Source organism: Sapajus apella, unplaced genomic scaffold (assembly GCF_009761245.1).
Source record: "Sapajus apella isolate SASKATOON/1434 unplaced genomic scaffold, GSC_monkey_1.0 scaffold4, whole genome shotgun sequence".
Lineage (NCBI taxonomy): Eukaryota > Metazoa > Chordata > Mammalia > Primates > Cebidae > Sapajus > Sapajus apella.
The window spans coordinates 33,113,359-33,136,907 of record NW_022436944.1 but is presented as its reverse complement, the minus strand read 5'-3'; the positions used below and the strand labels follow the sequence as shown (position 1 = coordinate 33,136,907).

General features: G+C 38.0%; 1 protein-coding gene and 1 long non-coding RNA gene across 8 annotated transcripts in view; one reads left to right on the top strand and one right to left on the bottom strand.

Moving 5' to 3' along the window:
• TMEM108 (transmembrane protein 108) overlaps positions 1–23,549 on the top strand; it is a 357,015-nt gene that overhangs the window by 121,385 nt on the left and 212,081 nt on the right. The gene's annotated exons all lie outside the window — the stretch shown is intronic.
• On the bottom strand, positions 9,298–16,929 carry LOC116541926. Its single transcript, XR_004265011.1, has 2 exons — positions 16,255–16,929; positions 9,298–9,699 (listed from the first exon to the last, which is right to left on the bottom strand). It is a non-coding gene; the product is annotated as an uncharacterized LOC116541926 (long non-coding RNA).

Sequence of the window (23,549 nt, the reverse complement as noted above, 5' to 3'; positions counted from 1 at the left end):
TGCTTAGGATTGTCTTGGCTATGCGGGCTCTCTTGTGATTCCATATGAAGTTTAAAGTGGTTTTTTCCAGTTCTGGCTCACCACTTCTTTAATGCATGGCGAGAACACTAAAGATCTCTTGGCAAATTTTAAATATATAATACATCATATAGTAACTATAGTTACTATGCTGTATATTTGATTCCAAGAACCCATCTTATAAATGAAAGTTTGTATCATTTGAACTAAATCCCTACATTTTTCCCAGCCACTGGCAACCACCATTCTACTCTGTTTCTATGAGTTCAACTCTTTTAGAAAAATACTAAGTGAGATTTTGCAGTATTTTTCTTTCTGTGTGGCTTATTTCACTTAACATAGTGTCCTCTAGTTTCATCTATATTGCTGAAAATGGCAGGATTTTCTTCTTTTTGAATGCTGAATAATAATCCCTTATATACTGTTTACTCATTCATCTCTCAGTAGATATTTAGGTTGTTTTCATATCTTGGCTATTATGAATAGTGCTGCAATAAACCTGGGCGTGCATATATCTCTTTGAAATACTGATTTCAATTATTTTGGATGTATGCCCAAAACTGGGAGTGCAGGATCGTATGTCAGCTCTATTGTAAGTTTTTTTGAGAGAATATTCATACTGTTTTCCACAGTGATTGTACCAATTTACAATCCCAATAACAGTGTACAAGGGTTCCCTTTTCTCCACAACCGCACCGTCACTTGTTACCTTTTGACTTTTTGATAATAGCCTTCCTAATAGGTATGAAGTGATATCTCATTATGGTTTTGATTTGCTTTTCTGTGATGTTTAGTGATGTTGAGCACCTTTTCACATGCTTTTGGCTATTTCCGTATCTTCTTTGGAACAATAACTCCTTAGGTTCCTTGCCCATTTAAAAAAATCAGGTTATTTGGGTTTTTTTGTTTTGTTTTGTTTTTTGTTTTTGCAATTGAGTTGTCTGAATTTCTTATATATTTTGGATATTATCCACCTGTCAGATATATGATATCAGATATAATAGAAAATATTTGTTTCCATTCTCTAGGTTGCCTTTCCATTTGTTGATTGTTTCCTTTGCTGTGCAGAAGACTTTCAGTTTGATGTAGCCTCACTTGATATTTTTTCTTTTGTTGCCTATGCTTTTGAGGTCATATTCATAAAATTATAGTTTGCTTTTTTTAAACCTGTATTTATCTACCTCAATAGTAAGAAGAATTAGAGTGTGTGATCTTTAAAGTCCCTTCTAGATCAAGAACATGATGGATAGATTAGCTTTAAAAAAAAAATTAAAAAGGAGCCATTCTTTGGTTATAAAATGTCTGTAGAGGTTTCTAAAGTGGGGTCAGATCAGAGACATTATGAGAAATGTATTCTGATGACACAGTGAACATCGAGCCAACAAGTAGAAGATGGCAAGAAGACTAGACACAATCAAGAACACTCCCACCTTTCTTTCCAAACACATTTAGTGCCTCCCCCATACTTTTAAGGTAAACTCAGACACCTTCATTTGGCTTACACATCATTTCCTGGTCAGTCCCCAGTTTACCTCCTTTGACCTCATTCTTCCAGTGGGAGTATATCAGTAATGAGTTTCCATTTCTTTCTCTTGCCATGCCTTTCTTTTCCTGACCTGTGTAGCTGCTACCTCCTCTTCCAAGAACTCCTTTTTATTCCTTTACCTCTCCTATTTCACCACCATTTTTTCCAAGGTATCTTTCAAGAACCCTGTCTGGGTAAGGGGACCTTGGCTAGATGCTCCTATAGCATTGATCCTCCCTTGGCATTGACACTTGACAATCTGCATTGTATTTGGCTGTTAATTTTCTGTTGCCCCCTTAGAACTTTAAATCTGAGAGCAGGGAACATGTTTGTTTTGTTGCATACCTATCCCTTGACCCAGTTTATGGCACCAAGATGCCCAACAAATACTTCTTGAATGAATGGACAAACTAATGAATGAATGGACAACTGAGCAATATTAAATCTGAGCTAGCTTACTGAGAAGACTTTCCAAAGTCTACTCCAGAAATCTTTAATGGGAAAAACCATCATGGAAATCAAATTACAAGTCACTTTTGCTATGAAGCATAAATTTTCTTGTAGAATTATTTTATTTCTTATATTCTGAGAAGTCCTCTAAACAATAAGAAGAGTCTAATAGAAACTTGAGGGGAAAATCATTGACATTAAACCTAGGATTGTAATCCTAGAAATAAACAATAATAACAAAGTGCCTATTGTAACAAACCAGGCTTATAGTTTTAACCTAATTTATTAAAGTATTTCAGTGACATCTTACTTTATTTGTGTTTATATTCAAATAGCAATAGCACCATTTTGTGGAGTTTCTAAATATATTAATTGCACATTGTCATTAAATTTGTGGTATCTTGTCACTTTAAATGAAGTAGATGTTTATTTGTCAAACATTTCATATCATCTCTGTATCCTGAGTGCCTCACACATCAATTGTCTCTTTCTATGGCAGAGTAGAAAAGAGAGCTGAGTAAGAGAATGGAGAGTCGAATGTCATGATTGATGCGAGCCAGAGTAGACCATATGCTACTGTATGCATCTACAGTTGACCTGCACAAATCGGGTGATGACTTATTTATTTGGTTGTTTGAGACATCCGTTGACCAAAACAGCATTTGATTCAACTCCATGAGTAAGCTTCATTAGTTGAGTGCTTCCAAAATACCAGAGGAACATTCACTTTGATCAGAATCTCAAGTCATACTTCAGATACAAGGGACAGACGAAGGTATTTAACTCTTCATTCATAGTGCCTTTGAAGAATGGCATTCGTTGCTAAGGAACAGCAGTAGCATATTCTTGTGCAAACAATTGGTCTGCTGGGAATTCATGTTACTGTTTCAATGGACTTTCTTAGAAGGAGGCAGTATCTTTTTTTTATTTGCCAATGTAATGGCAACATATGCTGACTTCATCTGTTTTGTTCAAAGAGATATCATAGTTGAACCTTCATAAGGGCAGGAGAGAAGCTAGATGGCACGCTGCTGTCTGTTGAATAGTGATTTGATTCTGGAAAGAAAGAATAAAAAGAGGAAATCCATCTTTATAGTTGTTTTAGAAATTGCTGTCATCTATTGGGTAATGCCTTTGTCACATGACTCCTTTGTATCTCCCCTGGGTTACCAGGGTCCTGATTTCTGTTTCACAGATAAGGCAATTCAATGGCCTACTTTGGAAGAATGAGACTATAACTCTTAGAGTTTGGAGGAGTTGCAAACTTACTGGAATTTCCAGACCCCTATTACCTGGAATAACACGTTTAAGCTGTTTTCTGAAATGCCCTTATCAAAGCCTTTTAAAAGAGAACCAATTTAACTTTTTTCATTTTAAAGTACATTGGAACACAGCAAGCATTTCTGATAGCTCTTAAAATTCATTCAGTGTAGCGGTTAAGGGCGACTTAATTAAAAAACAACTGACAATATCATTAAGCTGGTGAGCAAAATAGAACTAATTTCAGACTGGAGACCTACCTCTAGGCTGAAAAGAGCTTTGATTCAATATTTGGGCCTGTTTCATTTTGTACTCAGGCCAGGATTTAACCGTGATGGGGGTTGGTTGTGTTCTCTGTGCTTAGATGGATAGATTTTTCAGAGGAAATGAACACTAACCAAAGCAAATCAACTTTGATTTGTGCAGAATCAAGTAGACCATTGTGTCAAACACCATTCTAAAGAAGATGTTCCTTCTATACATAAAATTACATGAGGTTAACAGTCAGGAAACCCAGATTTTATCTTTGCTCCCTCATAAATTGTTTGAATCCAGGGAAATGCCTTAAATTTCTTTGGTGCAGGTAGACTCCAAAGACCCTTTCAGCCCCAAAATTTCATTATATGTTAATATCTGAGCTCAGTTGGCTCAAGTGGAAGCTTGTGGCAAAATTCAAAAGAAAGTAATAGCTATAGCATTTAGTGAATGCTTACCATGTATTAGACATCTTCTGTGTTTTATGTGTTCTCATTTAATTCCCCCAACATCCCTATGAAATAAGTACTATTATTATCCTACTTTTACAATGAGGAAAGTGAGAGAAATTAAGTAACATGCCCCAAGTCAGTTTAGTCTGTGATTAGATTATGACAGTTCAGACAAGCTCTCAGGGAACTGGTTTCACCATTATCACTTCTCCTTTTTATTCAGACTCTGGTGCTAATTAAGCACTTGGCTTTTCCTTCCAATCTTGCCCTGTGCAGGAGCACTGCATTCATTCCAGTGTTTTCAGAAAGATTTTGCCTTTGGGGAAATCTATGGAAATGATTTAATGATGGAAGAATGACTTTTAGTGAATTCACAAAGAAACTTTTAGTGAATTTACAAAGAAACTTTCAGTGTCATAACAAAGGCAAAGAGAAGTCTGCAAATTGGGAATGGTTGTATGTAGTAAGAATGATATGTTGTCTGTAGTGTGTGATGTGATTTGATATGATGAAAAAGGGAAGCACTACCTGAATTGAACCTTAGAAAAAAGAAAATTAAATAAATAAATGAAAAAAAGAAAAAGGGAAGCATATACATATATAGTCAAAATTTATATGCACTTTACATGCACCATGTATTTACAAATATAAAACTTTGTAAATGAATGTGGTATATGGAGGACATCTCCAAATAGAGCAATCTTAAGTTCTTCATAATAATAAGGTGGTAAACTTTTTTTTTCTTTTTTTAAAAAGTTTCACTTTTATTTTAGGCTCAGTGGTACATGTGCAGGTTCGCTAAATAAGTAAACTCATGACTTGGGTTTGGTATGGCGATTATTTCATCACCTGGGTATCTTTTTCCTGAATCTCTCCCTCTCCCCACTTTCCTCTCAAGTAGACCCTAGTGTCTGTTGTTCCCCTCTTTGTGTCCATGTGTTCTTATTACTTAGCTCCTACTTATAAGTGAGAACATGTGGCATTTGGTTTTCTGATCTTGTGCTAGTTTGGTAAGGGTAATGGCCTCCAGTTCCATCCATGTTCCTGCAAAGAAGTGATTTCATTCTTTTCCATGGCTGCATAGTATTCTATGGTATATATGTGTCACATTTCCTTTATCCAGCCTATTGTTGATGAGTATCTGGGTTGATTCCATGTCTTTGCTATTGTGAGTAGTGCTACAATAAACATAATGTGTGGATGTGTTTTTATGGTAGAATTATTTATATTCCTCTGGTTATATTCCCAGTAGTGGGTTGAATGGTAGTTCTGTGTTTAGTTATTTGAGAAATCACTGCATTACTTTCCACATGGCTGAACTAATTTACACTCTCACCAGCAGTGTAAAAGTGATTCCTTTTCTATGCAGCCTTGCCAGCATCTGTTATTGTTTGAGTTTTTAATAATAGCCATTCTGACTGATGTGAGGTGGTATCTCATTTTGATTTTGATTTGCATTCCCCTAATGATTAGTGATATTGAGCGTTTCTTCGTATGCTTGTTGGCCACATGTATGTCTTCTTTTGAAAAGAGTCTATTCATATCCTTTGCCTACTTTTTAGTGGGGTTGTTTGTTTTTTTGCTTGTACATTTAAGTAGATTCTGGATCTTAGACCTTTGTCAGATGTAGTTTTCAGATATTTTCTCCCATTCTGTGGGTTGTCTGTTTACTCTGTTGATAGTTTCTTTTGCTGTACAGAAGATCTTTAGTTTAATTAGATCCCATTTATCAATTTTCGCTTTTGCTGAAATAGCTTTTGGCATTTTTGTTATGAAATTTTTGCCAGATCCTACGTCCAAAATGTTATTTCCTAGGTTATCTTCCAGGGTTTTTATAGACTTAGGTTTTACATTTAGGTCTTTAATCTGTCTTGAGTTGATTTTTTTTTAATATGATGTAAGGTGGGGGTCTAGTTTCAATCTTTATTATTATTATTATCATTTGAGACAACGTCTCACTATGCTGCCCAAGCTTATACTTAATTTTTCTAGTTAACTTCTTTCTCCTGAGATACTCAAAGGTACAGGCATAGTGTTCAGAAAACAGTAATTCTGTAGATGTTTTACAGCAACTAAGACAAACTTAGGAATATTTTGCCCTTTGTGACTCTGCAGTAGCTGAGTTGCTGTGGAGAATGCAAGGATCTATGTGATAATATACCTTCAGGAAGCACAGAATTTAGTTAGAGATAGAGTGCATGTATAGTATATATAAGAGATGAGTAACATCAGACAATATATTTAGTGAATAGTACAAATAACAACTTAGAATGTACTTAAAATTATGGGTGCAAAGATTTGTACAATAGCCTTTTAACTACAATATTAGAATATGGAATATCAAAAGATGTTTTACTATTTATGTGATTTAAGCAAGTCACTTAATCTCTCTGAAGCTTGACTATTTTTGTTTGTAAAATGGGTTGCTGATAGAACCCAAACTGCAAGGTTGAAGAGTCCAGTGAGATAATAGATGAGAAAAAACAGTGCAAGATTCTTATGTAAGATTGTCATTTGTGATGTTCAGAAATGTCCACATCTGTGCCTTTTAGGCATGTGGCAGAACTGTACTACTTTGCCTCCTTTGCAGTTAGGTATGGCCATGTATCTTACTCTGGCCAATGAAATGTAGGCCCAGATGGATATGTGCCACTTCTAGAGGGATGCTTTTAAGAGCCTGTGTGTAAATCACTGTTTTCCCCTTCTTTCTCTGCCACTGGGATGGTGGAAGCAATGTGAAGCCTTAATCTACCTAGGGCTCCTTAAGTGGTCATAATGAGCGAAGCCCCCAGCTACCTGAAGTTGAGTATGAAGCATGAGCAAGAAATAAATTTCTGTCATGTTAAAGTAATGAGATATTTGGAGTTGTTGCTGCAACATAATTTCCTGAAACAGTCTGGCTAGAATGTTTACCAATCATTCTTAATATTACTTGAGTACCTGGATATTCAGGTTTTGGATATGTTATACATGTGTCTGCTGTATATTAGATTTGTTAATATCTTTGCTACCTTTTTTAACTCCAGTTTTCAAAAACAGATGGCCTCAAACCAATCATGTCTTTTTCTCATCTTTTCTGTTAAGTATTTAAGGTATCTACAGACCAGGAATAGAACTGGGCTTTTCTGTCTATTTCTATTTCTTAAAAGTTTAATTGAAAGGAAAAGTTATTGGTCGGGACAAAGTACCTGTGCAGATCATAACTATTTGGAAGAGTGACTGAATGTAATTAAAGACAAGCTACCTTTATATCTATGTATTTTAACAAGTCTGTAGTTATTACCACAAAATTAAACCTGAGTCTTATAATTTTGGGAAAGGTAAAGCTCTTGCTCAGATTTTAAGTTCTTACTCTCCTTGTCACCCTTTTCTCATTTAGAGAAAATCGGACCCATTTTAGAACGTGTGGCCATAAACCGGTGCTTGAGAGCCATGCAAGGAATGGCATTCTGATTAAGAGTACTTTTAACAAGTTCAGGATAACAAGTTCACTTGGAGGATGCCTAAGACAGAATTACTTTATATTAAACTCTTATCTGCGTTAAAGCATATAGTAAGCATTCAGTGTAACAGTCACTAACTTTGATGATTCAAGCCATCAATTTTAATGAAGATTCACATGTATCCCGTTGAATATAGCTCTCTCAGGGTGTGTGTGAGCCAGGAGCATGAGCTCCCCTAGTTCCGGATAACAATTAGCCCAGTGTGACTCTGTTGAAAGGCTGGTTAGTGCCAGCCCTGGAGACTGCAGCATGGCCTTCTGAGTGCTTAGTCTCTTTAGACTGAACAGATTAACCCTTCTTTTTGGAGCAAAGCCTACATGCCATATGCCAGGTATTAGACAAGTGGGTTATCTCCTTTAAGCCTCTTAACAATCCTATGAGTCCTGTTAACTCCTTTTTATATAACAGATTCAGACAAAAACAAACACAAAAGTACAGAGGTAAGTTCTGCCCTCCATATTTGTCTCTGTGGTGTCTCATGTATCATAGAAATTGGTTAGATGTGAAAACGTTGACTCAAGGAAGCAAACCTTTTAGTTCTTTTAACATCTTTGACATTTTTTCATAGAAAACCAAAAAATGCCAGAGGCAAAGAGCAACTGCCCATCTTTCTGCCATTCATGGTGAAGTATGATTGAACTTTGGCCTGCAGTTCCCTTCCTGCCCCTAAGTATGTGCAGTATTTGTGGAGGGAGATGTGAAGGAGCACTGTCTATCTTCCATCAGCACTCGGAGACCCCTGTATCTCAAGGGTGAGGGGCAGGAGATTTAATTTAGTTAAATAGTCATTTATGAGAGGAGGTATCACAAAAGTAATGTCCATGGTTACTGTCTTCTGTTGGCCTTTCCCACAGCTGGCTAATGTCATCCAGCCACCAATCAAGGCTTGTGAATAGGTGTCTAACGCAGCAGAGTAACAGATCAGGCTGCATGTATGTTTACCAGGCTGTAAAAATTCCCAGACTTTACCATTCAGGGAAAGTGTCAGAAGCATGCTATATCTGTTGGTGAATGTGATGAATCACCCAGAGAAGGACAGCAAAAATGCAGGCTTTCCATATTAAAAGGGAGAACATTACATTCATTATCTTCCCAGATCTTTACTCATGACATCCACGGTTTCTGGTAGATCATCTTCTATGATTCCCCACTATTGTAAGGAAGTAGACGAGCTGCTCTGTGTGTCCCTTATCGTACCACTTGATAGTGATTAGTAGGAATTTATCACTATGGTGTACTTCATGGTTTTCCACCTATAAAGTAGTTTTTATTCTAGTTTTGCTAATCTAGTTTGGTAAATCTCCATGGCCCATTTCGCTGAAATTTAGGTATTTTAAAACATTATACATCTGTCATCTGCGTTTTCTGTTTCTTCTCTTTAGCTGCATTTACCCATGCTCTAAGTAGCTAACTTATTTTCCTCCATTCACTCCAGAGGATCTAGCCCTTTGATTACCTGATCTTTGAGGGCTCTTGCACCCTACTCAGTGTCTTTCTGGTATAATTTTTTTTTCCAGGAGTAGCACTGCAGGTTTACGTTCAGATTTAAGAATCCCACTGTGATGATGATAACCCGTACATACCTCTAACTGTGAGCCAGGGACTGTTCCACATGTTCATGTTAATTTACTTCTCATAACCCTGTGAGCAGATACTGTTGTTATTCCCATTTTACAGATGAAGGAGCTGAGTCATAGAGATGTTAAATGACTTAAACAAGGTGACACAACTGATAGTGGCAGATCTGGGACTTGAAGCCAGGCAGTGTGGTTCCAGGACCTCTCTCATTTAACGGCTACTTTGTGCCCATCCCGTTCTCTTCTTTCTGTTTTCATTTTCACTTTTTTTTTTTTTGAACTTTTCTTCATAAACTATGTGAAGTCCCTTTCTGTTTTGTCCTGCTTTATTTAAAAGGACCCAGCAAAGGTACAGAGAGAATGTAATGGCTTTGTTCCTGATGTCACTGCAAGTTAGAATCCACATTGAGAAGCATGGGGAGAGGCCAGAATCAAACAGAACGTTCTGGGTTCACAGTCACCTTCTTGCTTGACAGACACCTTCTCTGTGGAGGACTACAGGGTTCTCCTGTGGTGTGCTTAGGCAGGGACTGGCTTTCTGGCCTATCTGAAGTGGAAGGCATCCTCCAGGGTAGGCGGGCTTCCTTTAGGGCTGCTGCTCCTCTTGTGTGTCACTCAGCCTCAGTTAAAGTCCTCAGAGTTGGTTCTAGAAAGCGGCACTGGTGGCAGAAGAAAAACTGACGCTGCTTAGTGGAATCACATGAGGAACAAACTGCGATGTTTCCTTGGTTTGTGGGTCTGGGTGTGAGACTGTGAGAACCATGTTTGTGTTCCCAATCCTCAACATAGCCACACCTGAGGAGTTGGCCTTGGGTCTAAATGATGCTCTCTTTTCCTCTATTAGGAACCATATAAGGCCTAAGTTCCATGCTGTGTTTGTGAAATCACTGAGTCCTAGGACTCCTTCCCAACAGATTGAATGCTGTTTCTCTAGGTTTAAGTTAAAAATATGTTAGTCTTGGACACTGGGGCCAGGTTTATTGCAATAGGGCATAGCCAGGCTGGCCTGACCACCTTAGGCTGTCACTCTCATATGCTTTCCATTTACAAAAAAATTGATGGAGCTTCTCCCAGGGTAGATCTAATCAGTTGGAAGTTCCTTGCTGTCACTGCTAGCCTGTCTGTGGCTTCAAATCTCTGTTGACTTTGAGGACCTATCTGCCTGCTTTCTGCAAGTCACTCAGCCCAGCCATCCTGCTCCACTTCTTATGTATCTTGTATCTGGGTCAGTCCAGCACTACCTTTGGTGCCAAGCCTTTGTCCTTGTGCAATTTTGTAGACTTCTTTGGGGGGTGGTTTGAAAATTTGATGCAAAGCATGATGTCTGACAATTGTCTAACATTAATATTACACAGTCATCTGATCCCCTATAATGGCCTCCTAACTGACCCTCTTGCTTATACACCCCTCCCCTCAACCTCCAAAAGCAATTTTCTACCTATTGCCAATACAGTCTTTTAAAAATGAACATTCTGTCATATCAGTTTCTTGCTTAGAATCCTTCAGTGACTTCTCAATTTTTGGCATGTTGAATAAAACCCAAGCCTGCATAACCCCACGTGATCTGGTCCTACCTCTACCTTGGACACCATTTTGTACCAGCCTCACCCTTTTGATTCAGCCACACCAACCTTCTGTTTTAACACTTCAAGTATTCACATTGGCACTTATGTACATGTAGTTTCTGCTTCCTGGAATGCTTGTCCATTGATCTTACATGGCTGGCCTCTTCACACCACCAGCTGTCACCTTAACATCCTCAAGAGGCATTCTTTCATCACTCATTCTAAAGTAGCCATGCTGTCACTCTTTCCTCCTCTTGTATATTTGTCCATTGTCTCTCTACTCTCATTAGAAAATAAGCTTCATTAGTTGGGGACCTCTCATGGCCTATTCTCTGTTGTATCCCCAATGCCTAGAATAGTGCCTGGAACATAGTAGGTAGGTGTTGAATTAATAGCTATTGAATGAATAAATGATACATGGTAAGTGCTCAATAAACATCAGCTATTATTATTATGTTAGATATAAACAGAAATGTGAAAATGTAACTGGGGTTCAGTTGAGCCCTTATTCTTCACAGTAATATGTTCAAAGAAACAACTATGTGGCAGAAAAATATGACTAAAAGCAACTAATATCTTTACTCATTCTCACTCAAAAAAAAAAAAAATGCTCAAAGTGAGAGGGTATATTTTTCACCTATAACAACTTGTTGAAATCTTGTCGCCATTTCTGATACAGTATTCAACACACATGGCAGCTCTGCCAACTGTATCTTTCTGTCTCTTTGCCAACCCCCAACCAAAGAGCTCTTCAAAAACCTGGCTAAGTGCCTTCAGGTATTATTGTTACCTTTTTTTGGCCCATTTCTAAATCAGCATTCAGAAAAGGTCAGGAGTCACACAGGCACACTGGAACCTAGAGTGAAGTTGAGGGTGCTAGAAGTGAGGCTGGGAATACTCAGGTTAATAGTTTTTGAACCTGCTGGACATAAAGAAAAAAAAAAGGAAACTGATTAAAGATATTAGGGAATTCTAAACTGAATGGTACCTAAATAAGACTATCCTAAATAGCTGTACTTGTGGAGCATTGAATCCTAGATATTTTTTTTCAGATACACAAAAGCTAAATCTCTTAAATCCTTGCTATCCTACTACAAAGCTTTGAACCCAGATTAGACAGCGATCTCTACTATCACAAAGCTTATGTGTTACAACTGTTTGTTTACTCTATAAGTCCTCCCTTGCAACCTTATTGACTTGCTTTATTATTTTGTTTGTAACAACTGTGAACTGGACCTAAAAAGGAAGGGGAACTATTAGAGACAAGGAAAAGAACATGATACTACTCAGCCTGAGTGAGCAGACCAAGATGAAAAATGATCTCACTACACGGTGGTAACAGTGACTAATTCCTAAAGTGGGAGTAAAGTCAAAGACAGGAGTGTGTCCCGGCCACTTTTTATCTCTGAATTGTTTTTCCAGTAGTGAGTTCTGGCCTACAGAGTTCTGGCCTACAAAATGCCCTTTGTTCAGCTTTCTTATGTCTAGTACACATGTGCAAGACAGACCTTTAAGATTACAGGATGTGGTCTTGGGAAAGCAGATCTTTACTGTGCAAAATATCCAGGTCTGCCAGAGCATCTTTTCTGAGCTCTTGGCTTCATTAATACACTGTTCCAACCTGCTGACTTCAACTGACTCATCAGGTTGTAAATGGAGTTGGGAATAGAAATTATTTCCCTGGGGGATCCCAGTTGTATAATAGCTGTCATTCGTATGCAGTAAAATGATTTGCAGAGTAGCACAGCTCAGAGTTCCCAGCTGCATTCTGTCTGTTTATTTCTGGCAGCATATGAAACAGTTTGCTAGCTATGTGCTTTCTAAAAGGTAATATGGACATGATAGTAACATCTGGGCCTGGGTTTTCTTCCACCCCATATAGATTTTAGTAGGAAGTCTGCATCTAAGAAATTTGAGTTTAATGTCTGTTCTTTGCTTTCTAACTGCATTCCTGTCAGTTCTCCCTTGCTTTTATTGGCCACAGTCTTGAGCCTCTCAGCTGCCATCTCCCAGAGAGTGCCAAGCTAAAGAGCTACACATAAATATTCATGAGGGAAAGAGACTCAGAAAACAGAGGATAGGTTGGGGAACCCTTTTTCCCAAGATGGGCTACTGGCTTCTTGCCTTACTTTCCTTTTCCTCCCTCCATCTACCCCTAGAGTAAATTAACTTACACACTGGCCATTTTCTCTGTATCCAGTGGGGAAGAGGCAGGACAGTGTCTGGAAGGCAATATCTAAGAGAAGTGTGAGAACTACCCATGTTCCCTTGGGATGGCATGGTGTTATCCAACCAACTTATGCCACTGAAGGGTGCATTGTCCAAATAGTCCTTATATGCCATAGGGGTCAAGGAGGGTGGAATGAGGAGAGCAGAGAATCACAAGTGATAATAGCTGTTGTGGTAGACAGCAGAGGGGTAGAGGAAGGAGACATGCTCTTGTTTGCCCTAGCCAGTCTCATGGGGACTGTGCCTTGGAGATAGTAATACAGGGGCTCACACTCCCTCCTCTAACCCCCTAAACCTTTCTGTTCTAGAAAATCAGATTTAAATGAACTACAACTGCAGCCTTGAAGACTGTGGAGCAAGGGAGGATATTTCAGACCTCTGTACCTCACTTAGAGGTGAGACAGTTGATGCTCAGAGGCCTGAATCTGTGTCTTCTGATAATTTTGCCATTGGGTTTAGCATCCTCCACTTATTGCCATCTTTCTTCTCCCTCTGCATTGAAATCATCCGTAGCCACCAAGTTTCCCACAGCTTAGGCTGCTGGTGAAGGCCCCAGTTTGCTCCACACTAGTTTGTTCTCTGACCACTACTTGTCTCAGTCTCAAGTTCCTGATTTTCAGTTTTCACACTATTCCGAGCTAGGATCTTGCCTATTTCTAGTTACCCTTACCTAGGTTTCCATTTTATAACTTCCCATCAGACATGCACAGTCTGATTGATTAACTCTTCATAATACTGTTTTCTCTTTGTAAGCAGTAGAATTGGACTCTTAATTCAGATCAATTTCTGAAACAGCAGTCACTATCTCTATCTTTATGTGCCTGCCTTTGCATGGACTACATTTAGTGCCTTTTTCTACTATATGACAAGAACAATTTTATTAATCTCAGCAGACAAGAGAAAGTGTCAAGTCACAGCAAGCATGATGGGAGCCAGGGTTTCTTACTGACTTGACTGAACACCTCTGACTAAGGCCAGTTCTTAAGGTAATTGAACACACACCAGTGCTTTTACACAGTTTCTAACCTAGCCTGACTTCTCAGCCTGATACTTTGAATAAGTGAGGAGCCTATAAGCTGAACCCTGCGTTATATGATTGGTGAGTCTGAATGAAAATCGTTGTATTGGAGCCAGAATGGCAGGAGACAGTGTGATACAGTAGAAGGAACACTGAACTTGTAGTGAGAAGCTTAGGTTTGGGAGCATTGTTACTCTGCCAACTTACTGTCCACATGACATGGTCAAAACACTTAACCTGATGTTTTTCAGCTGCTCATGAATCCTGTGTACCAGGCACTGTGCTTGGCACTATTGACACATTGGTGACTGTGGCAAGATCTTGCAGCTAAGTGTGACAACCCTGGCTATGTTAGGGGGCTCTTGTGACCCTTGAATGAGGTAATGTTAGGGGGTTCTTGTGCGCCATAAATGATAGAAGAGTCACTTGTTTTGTGAACTTTAAATGTTCACAAGAGAGGTCTCATTTTTACTGAAAAAAAAGTAACAGTATATATAATTTAAAGGCCACATGGGAGAGCATTAAGGTATCCAACAGAGCACCATATTGAAAAAAGTGCATAGCTACACAGATGGAGAATGTACACTGTCTAGTGGGAAAATATTTTTTACACATTTGTACACATACAGTAGCAAAGTATAAACACTACTGCCTTTGATACAAGGAATATAAAGTACTTATTAAAAATAAATTATGTGAAACTCCATTTGATTCTCTTAGAAGCTATTCTTCTGTGTTGTCATTGAACACCCAGAAAGACTACAGGCTTGTAAAGAAACATCTCTGTTTACATGATCTATTTCTGTATCACTCTTCAGGGTCAAAAGAGCAGCAGAGCAGAGTGGCTATAAGGCATGGATTGAGGACAATCTTCAGACCACCCTTTCCTGGTGAGGGAGAGGCTTTATGAAGGCTTATGTGCTCCTTTGGAGCCTAAAAGGCAGCCCTTGAGATCCTCCTAAGGGACTAAATACCAAAGGGATATTAGACCTGGGCAGACTTAGATGCACTACACATTGGATGATTCCAAGTGACATGGAAGAGCATTTTAAAATCATATACTGTAAGACAGATTATAGATCTATAAAAAGACAGTGAGTGTCCCATTAAAAACTCCTCATGACATATTGCTAAGTGAAAAAAAAAAAAAACAAAAAAACCTATAGGCTGTTTTGTGCATATCTCACTTTTTGGAAAAAGAAGTATTTGCAGGTTTATATGTGTCTCAGTCTGTTTTGTCACTTAGCTTAAAAAAACACACAACTTATAAATTTAAAAGGAAAGGAGACTTTATTTCTTCCTAAGAACTGTAGCTTGCAGGGTGGCCATCCCACAGAAGTCTACCTCTGGCCAAGACCCACTATGAAGGAGGTGTGTTTGGGATAGGAGCTTTACGTTGAACAGGTTGGCTAAACATACATGTTGAATAGGTTACAAAAGGAGCTAAGAATATTCATGAAAGTGGTCCTAATACATGTGTATTGGACAAACATGCATATAACAGATACTGTGTTCACTTTGGAGTGGAGACTTAACATTTAAAGGTATTGCAGTTAGGCCCTATATGTCAAAAGGTCTTTTCAGGACATGAAGGCACCCAAGTGGGCAACATCTGTAAACCTGCCAGAACCAGTCTGTGGTTGGTGGTTTTCTCATCAGGAGAAAGTTACTGAAATCAGTTTTGTCGAAAGCTGTCTTTATTGCTGATAGAATAGGGGTTCAGTTAGCATTGATGAGTTGGATGAGTTGTAATTGTTTTAATGTTGCCTATCTCAAGGTCAGTGTTTGTTTAGCTGCTAGAGAAAAAGAAAAACCTTGCGGCAATTAAAACATAGTTTGTGCTGGAGCGTGGTGTTGGGAGGAGGGAGAGCATCAGGAAGAATAGCTAATGGATGCTGGGCTTTATACCTAGGTGATGGGATGATCTGTGCACAAACCATCGAGGCACACGTTACCTATGTAACAAAACTGTACATGCACCCCTGAACTTAAAATAAAAATTGGAAAAACAACAGTTTTTACTCATAAATAAACATAGTTTGTTCCAAGTACAGGAGTGTATGGCTTACCCCTTGCCTGGCATGGCCATATGTCCTGCTTATAATTCGGTATCTTAGTGCCACAAAAAGTCTGTTCTGTCAGTCTTATGATCCCTATTTTAACATTAATGCTGGTCTGTCGTGTCTAAACCACAAGAGGGAGGGGATATAATGAGGCATGTCTGGCCTCCCGTCCCATCCTGGCTGGGAACTCAGTTTTAAGATTTTTAGGGGGCCTCCTTGGCCACAAGGGGGTCTGTTCAGTTAGTTGCAGCGGGGGTGGGTAGGATTTTATTTTTGGTTTACACCCTATAACAGAATACCACAGACTGGGTAATTTATAAGGAAAAATATATTTCTTACCGTTCTGGAAACTGAGAAGTCTAAAGTTAAGGGGCCCACATCTAGCGAGGGCGTCTTGCTACATCTTCACATGGCGGAAGGCTTGAAGGGCAAGAGAGCAGGGGAGAGATGGGGGAGAAGGGGACCGAACCCATCCTTTTATTAGGAACCTACTCCCGAGATAACAGCATTAATCCATTCATGCCCTTGTGACCTAATCACCTCTTAAAGGTCCCACCTCTCAACACTTTTGCATTGGGGATTAAGTTTCTAACACATGAACTTTGTCACATTCAAACCATAGCAGTATGCAATATTAACTTTATCATTGAATGATACAGTTTTGTATTCATCTTTGGACTTTCTGTATTTTCTAAGCTTTGTGCAGTAAGCATGTATTTCTTTTGTAGTCAGAAAAGTAATTATTGTAAACAAAATCCTATTATAAACAGAACTCTAAAATATTATCTATACAGCAAAGGGACTGTGCTGTTCATCGTTTTATCCCTGGTGTCCGGACTATGCAGTGGAATCACATGAGAGAGCTTGTGAACGCTGCAGATTTCTGAGCCTCAGCCCTAGAGATGCTGGCTGATTCAGTTCTGGAAGGAGATGAGGCTGCCAGGGAAAATGAAAGCAGATTCTAGAACAAGTCATACTATGGAATATTATCAAACCTATCATTTGCCATATAATTCCAGGTTTATTATAACCTGGGACAAAATGTGTACCCCAGTTGAAAATTATCACTGTAGCCTTCCCTCCATCTTGGCTCCAATTGCTGCTCTACCTGGGAACAATGTTATCTAGTTCAGTCTCCCCTGAGATAGTTTTCAGGCTCTGTGAGACTTAGAAAAAGCAATTATCTATCAAATACCAGATGGCTGTGTAGATTAGCCCCAATGAGTAAAAACATAGTGACGTGAACAAAAGATGGTGATTAGCTGGTTGAATAACAACAGACCATCTCAGCGCAGATGTACTGGAAACAAGGGCAGGATCAGATACTACGGTCTTTATTTTCTTGGTTTCATTAACAATGCATTCGTTATTTCAATACTGCCCTGATGTTAACAGGGAGATAAGGAGAGGGGGATAACTTTTACACCACAGCTTTTTCATTTTTATTAAAATAACATTTCCTTAAAATTTCATGGTAAGAGATGACTTAATGTTATTTTCCATCTGGTTGTAAAGAATAGTAATGTGTGCTTCCTGGAAGATTTTTTTTTTAAATCCCAAACGAAGCATTTTTAGCTCAGTTTACATAACTGTTATAGAAAACCTAATATTCCCATAATATTCACATCATCCACATATGCAAACACAGGACTAAGTTGTATTTAAACAAAAAACAAAATTTAAAAAAAAGTGGAAGCCACCCAAATGTTTCAGGCCTCCATTCTGGCTGTATTTAGTTAAAAAAAAAAAATTGAAGCTTTCTAAGATGCTGTCGATTCAAAACCCAGCTGTAAACTGTAGGCTCTCCCAGCTCTCAGGCTAAGGTATGAATTGGAGGTTACCAAAACTAGTAAAATGTGGTACCACAATTTTAATTGTAAAAATACCTAGTTTAAAATGTAGCCAATATTTAGAAACACATTAACACACTCTAAAACATCCAGAAGCATTTAGATATTGGTGGTGTACAAGCACTAAACATCATTTTACTTCAACAAAGAAATAGTCAAAATATTAAAGTCAGAGTTTTAAAAAGATCAATCTGTTAAAATACAGTGCTTTTTTAATGAAGGAAGAAACATATCTCTAAGGTATGATAGGAGATATATCAGTATATATCAGTTAATATATATTTCTAGGAATAGATGCCTTCAAAAATACAGATATTGTTGCAGAATTGTGGTGGTTTAATTTTTTGACAAAAGCATTATCTTAGGAGTGGTCAGTCTGATTTGTCCACCCCTAAAGAATCAATAGTTAAACACCATATCACCCAGCCCATGTTCCTAACATTGAGCCAAGTGATGAAAATTAGGCAACTAAAAGCAGATATTTTGGCAAGAAGTATCACTGAGAGGCAAGCTGGTCACGAGTAGGTATTTTTTCATTGTTTTATTTACTCATTTATGAGTCTGAGGTATTGATTGCTCCCAAGTTCTCTCTCTAACATTTAGATAATTTACCACCAGATAGATGGTGATGGTGATGGCTGGCTTTCCATTAATCTGTGTATCGACATTGTAGTTCATCTACCTATACTAGGTACAGGAAAGGAGTTGGCAAAGGAATAGTATAAATGGATGCATGTGACATGCTTTCAGAGACTATCAGGTTTGCTAGAGAATGTTAGGGGTAAAATAATATAAACAAGTTTTTCTCTTTTCTGTCTTCTTCTCCTCTTCTCTTCTCTTCTTGTTTCATTTATTTTCTTTTTGTTTCTTTTCTTTTTAAAACAGAGTTTCGCTCTTGTTGCCCAAGCTGGAGTGCAATGGCCCGATCTTGGCTCACTGCAACCCCCACCTCCCGGGTTCAAACAATTCTCCTTCAGCCTCCCAAGTAGCTGGGATTACAGTCATGCACCACTAGGCCAGGCTAATTTTGTATTTTTTTTAGTAGAGCTGGGGTTTCTCCACGTTGATCAGGCTGGTTTCAAACTCGCAACCTCAGGTAATCTGCCTGCCTCAGCCTCCCAAAGTGCTGGGAATACAGGTGTGAGCCACTGCACCAGGCCCTAATATAAACAAGTTTTATTGCTAGTATATAATTTTAAAATTATATTTATATTAAAGTCATTACCTATTGTGGAATATAAAGCAAAATAATCATGTGTCTTTAAGAGATGGAGTCTTGCTCTGTCACCTATGCTGGAGTGTGGTGGTGCAATCATAGCTCACTGCAACCTCAAATTCTTAGGTTCAAGTAATTCTTCTGCCTCAGTGTCCCAAATAGCTGAATTCAGGTGCACACCACTATGTCCGGTTCAAAATACACATTTTTGTAAAGATGAAACAGGAGATTTCAAGGACATTTCCTGCTTAGAGAGGCCACTTTCCACTGTACCTCAGGACTCCAGAATGTGGGATTAGGGTGATATATATTAGTTCATTCACATCTTTTATTAGAGACTCTTCCGTAAAAAGATTTGAGAAGCACTGCTTAGGGGCAGGAAGGAAAAAAGCATAACATTTACTTAAATAGATGTCTATTCAGTGACAGTTATGAAAGGACTCTATTCAGTTACACATTTTTTGAAAAAACCTAACTCTTAAATGAGCTAAGCAGGCTGGGTGCAGTGGCTCACACCTGTAATCCCAGCACTTTGGGAAGCTGAGGTGGGTAGATCACCTGAGGTCAGGAGTTCGAGACCAGCCTGACCAACATCGTGAAACCCTGTTGCTACCGAAAATACAAAAATTAGCTGGGTAGGGTGGTGCATGCCTGTAAACCCAGCCGCTTGGGAGGCTGAGGCAGGAGGATTGCTTGAACCCAGGAGGTGGAAGTTGCAGTGAGCCAAGATCATGCCATTGCACTCTAGCCTGGGCAACAAGTGTGAAACTCCATCTAAAAAAAAAAAAGGCAACAATAAATCACTAATTATTCTATTTATGAGAATTAAAATTTTAGGGAATGAAGAAGTACCAATGGCTAGATTCTTACCGTTTCCTGATAAAGAACCACGAGTGGAGCTTTTATCTGCTTTAGTGTCTCATTTATCACTTTTGGTGTGAAAAGTTCCCATGATTTATACATATCTAGACTCTTGCTGCTAAATATTCTCTGCATACTTTGATAATAAACCCATACTAGTGTTTACTGCATACCAGACACTGCTCTAAGGTTTTTGCATTTAACCCTCACAGAAACTCTGTGAGACATAATTGTTCTTGTGTTTTCATTTTATAGATGAGAAAACTGACTCATAGAGAGTTCAGTAATTTTTTTAAGAGCACATAGCTTACAAATGATAGAACAAAGAATGGACCCTGGGCAATCTGGTTCTAGAGTCCTGTTGTTAAACATCACCTTTTCCTGCTTGTCATCACAGAAATTATTAAATGTTTACTGTTTACAAGGCAAATATTTATGAAGTCATTAGAAATTCTGTTGGAGAACTGCTTTGAATCACATAAGTAGTTATTAACAAATGAGGATCTAGTAAAATTGGAGAATAATGACATGGTAGGTGCCATTTGGCTAATAAAGGAAAGAAAATGAAGCCCTGAAATAGATTTTTTAAAATTACTTTCATTATAGTTGTGCTATATACATCTTGTATGAAGTAAAGGATATTGCTTGGTGCTATTGGGCAGGGGATTTTTTGAGCTTTTTAAAACTGTATTTCAACATAACTATGCTTACAGAAATACACTCATATTTAATAATAGAATGTAACTTAAGTTTAACTTATGCAATTTGGATCAAAAACTTGGTACATGGTTTAAGATTTTTAAAAATGACTTGCAATCGGACTTGTTTTTATCTATTACTAATTGATATGGTTTGGCTGTGTCACCACCCAAATATTATCTTGAGTTCTCATGTATTGTGGGAGGGACCCAGTAGGAGGTAATCAAATCATGGGGGTGGGTCTTTCCTATGCTATTCTTGTGATGGTGAATAAGTCTTATGAGATCTGATGGTTTTATAAGGGGGCGATTCCCTGCACAAGCTCTCTCTTTGCCTGCTGCCATGCATGTAAGACGTAACTGGCTCCTACTTGCCTTCCTCCATGATTGTGAGGCCTCCCCAGCCATGTGGAACTGTAAGTCCATTAAACCTCTTTCTTTTGTAAATTGCCCAGTCTTGGATATGTCTTTATCAGCAGCATGCAAGATCTCATCTTTTTTTACATTGGTATGGTAGTAAAGAACCTTGAGAAACTTACCTTTGGTTTGCCTCATAAAAATAGCATGTGTTGCACTGTGTAAGTTTATAAAATTCGTGCAACAAAACGTTGTAATATTTCAATGCCAGTTCAGAAAGTTTAGTAACTAACAGATACGGAAGAGGGTGGGAGGGAAACCTATGTACACAAATACTGCATGTAGATTGTAAATCTACACAAACCAAGATTCAGATAATTTCTTCAATCTGCATTAACAGTGTCTATTCATTTCATCTGCCAAAGTCAACTAGAAAACCCTAGCTGTTAAGTTTTTTTATTTTTTGACTTCTGAAAAAAAGAAAATCAAGTTTCTTTTCAGCTTTTCAATCCAGAAGTGAAAGTATATCACAGACAAGGTATTCCTTCCATTGTCAACATTCATGAGCTAGCATGCAATGTGGTCTACTTGGGTTTTAATTTGTATCAGCACTCATATGAAAAATGGTCTCCAGAGTTAATGACCACATGACTTTAGAAGTGACTCTAAAAAATAAAATCTCCCTTCTTGGAAGACTAGAGCAAAACATCTAGCCATACTTACAAGTATGGCTAAAAAAAAAAAAAAAAAAAAAAAAAAAAATGCACCCCCTTTTGAATTATACTTTAATTTTAAAAAGTAGCCTAAATATAAGAAGCAGCTTTGAAAAAAAAGAGAAATATATACAACTTAAAATATCTTGAAAACCATTTTTAATATAGATTCAAAAGATAGTTAAGAGACTCATTTTCATAAGACTCCCTTGGATTAAGGCTTATCATAATTTCTAATATATCAAGTTTATCACTAGTTACTAAACATCAATTTATAAAGAACACATTCTTTTTTGTTCTTTTATCAAAAGGGAAAATTCTAGCTTCAATTCTGTCTAGTGTGAGGGAGAGGGACTAGAAAATAAAATTCAAACAGTTGTGTGGAAATACCACATTTTTCTTTTTCTCTTTTTTTTTTTTTGTTTTTTTGAGACAAAGTCTCACTCTGTCTCCCAGGGTGGAATAGTGGCATGATCTTGGGTTACTGCAACATTCGCCTCCCAGATTTAAGCAGTTCTCTGTTTCAGCCTCCCGAGTAGCTGGGATTACAGGCCTGTGCCACCACGCCTGGCTAATTTTTGTATTTTTAGAAAAAATGGGGTTTCACCATCTTGGCCAGGCTGGTCTTGAACTCCTGAACTTGTGATCCACCTGCCTCAGCCTCCAAAAGTGCTGGGATTACAGGCGTGAGCCACTGTGCCTGGCCCACATTTTTCAAATGGAAGAACTTCCAACAGACCAGAAGTTCATACTGCTAACATACTTTTCATTGAAACAATTTTTAATAAGTACTAATACATAGCATTGGGATTAGAATCTAATATAGGCCTGAGAGTTAAGTCCTTTTTTTCTGGAAGAAGGCCTCAAGTCACAATCAATTTCCAGTAATGATGTTTTTTACAAAGCAGTGTAATAATAAGTGGTTTAATTTCCTTCATATTTTTTCCTTTTAATTTCCTTCATATTTTTGTTTTTTAGCATTCTAGTCTTAAAGACTAGAATTTAGTTCAATTCCCCAGAAGTCAAATAGCTTTTCTTTTGCAATATGAGAGAATCCACAAAAAAACCTCTTTCCAAACTAATTCCTAATATACAATTTGTGCTTAAATGAATCATTTTCTATACAATGTAAATGGTAACTTAGGTAAAATATTCCCAGGAGTTGTTAGAAAGGTTTAACTAGCTTTATAGTTTAAGTTTTAAAACATAAATATCTGCAGCTACATCTTCTGTTGATAGTGATTGTTGGAGCCTAGAATTCAACATTTACAAATTCCCATTCATGCACACAAAACACACACCATTATCAGACAACTTACTCCTCATGTCTTGAGAAGAAGAATCTTCTACTTCTTTCAATCCTTGGCCTCCCAGTAAATTCCAGTTTCAAACAACTTTTAACTCAAATTTCATTCTCAGATTTTTAACAAGCTTTTCACCCATATATCATTAATGCTTTCCCTAATCTTTCATGTTGTACTGGCTATTCGGCAGTTTTGTTAAAAAAACAAAAACAACACTCCCAAAAGTGCTTGATTTATTCTTTATTTGTATAATTGGTGACCTTTTCTCAATTGTCTTTCAATAAAGATAATCCATATTAGATAAATTGTATGCTTGAAAGTCATCATCAGCCTTGTTACTGACACAGGAAGCTGGGCAGCATAGGAAGGTGATAATGCCACGTCAGTAAAAGTATAGAGGAGGCTCATCTGTGAACTGTCAACCTGTCCCGGAAAAGAGCCTGAGTGGTCTTACCTAGGCCCCATTACTCCAGCTTTCTACATTTGTCTTCATCATGGGAAAAGAGAGAAGTCTTCCCTAGCAGTCACTCAGAGGCTACATTATTCCTTGTGACTACCATGAACTTCTTTTCCACATCAGGGAAGTAAGTGTGTGTGTGTGTGTGTGTGTGTGTGTGTGTGTGTGTGTGTGTGTG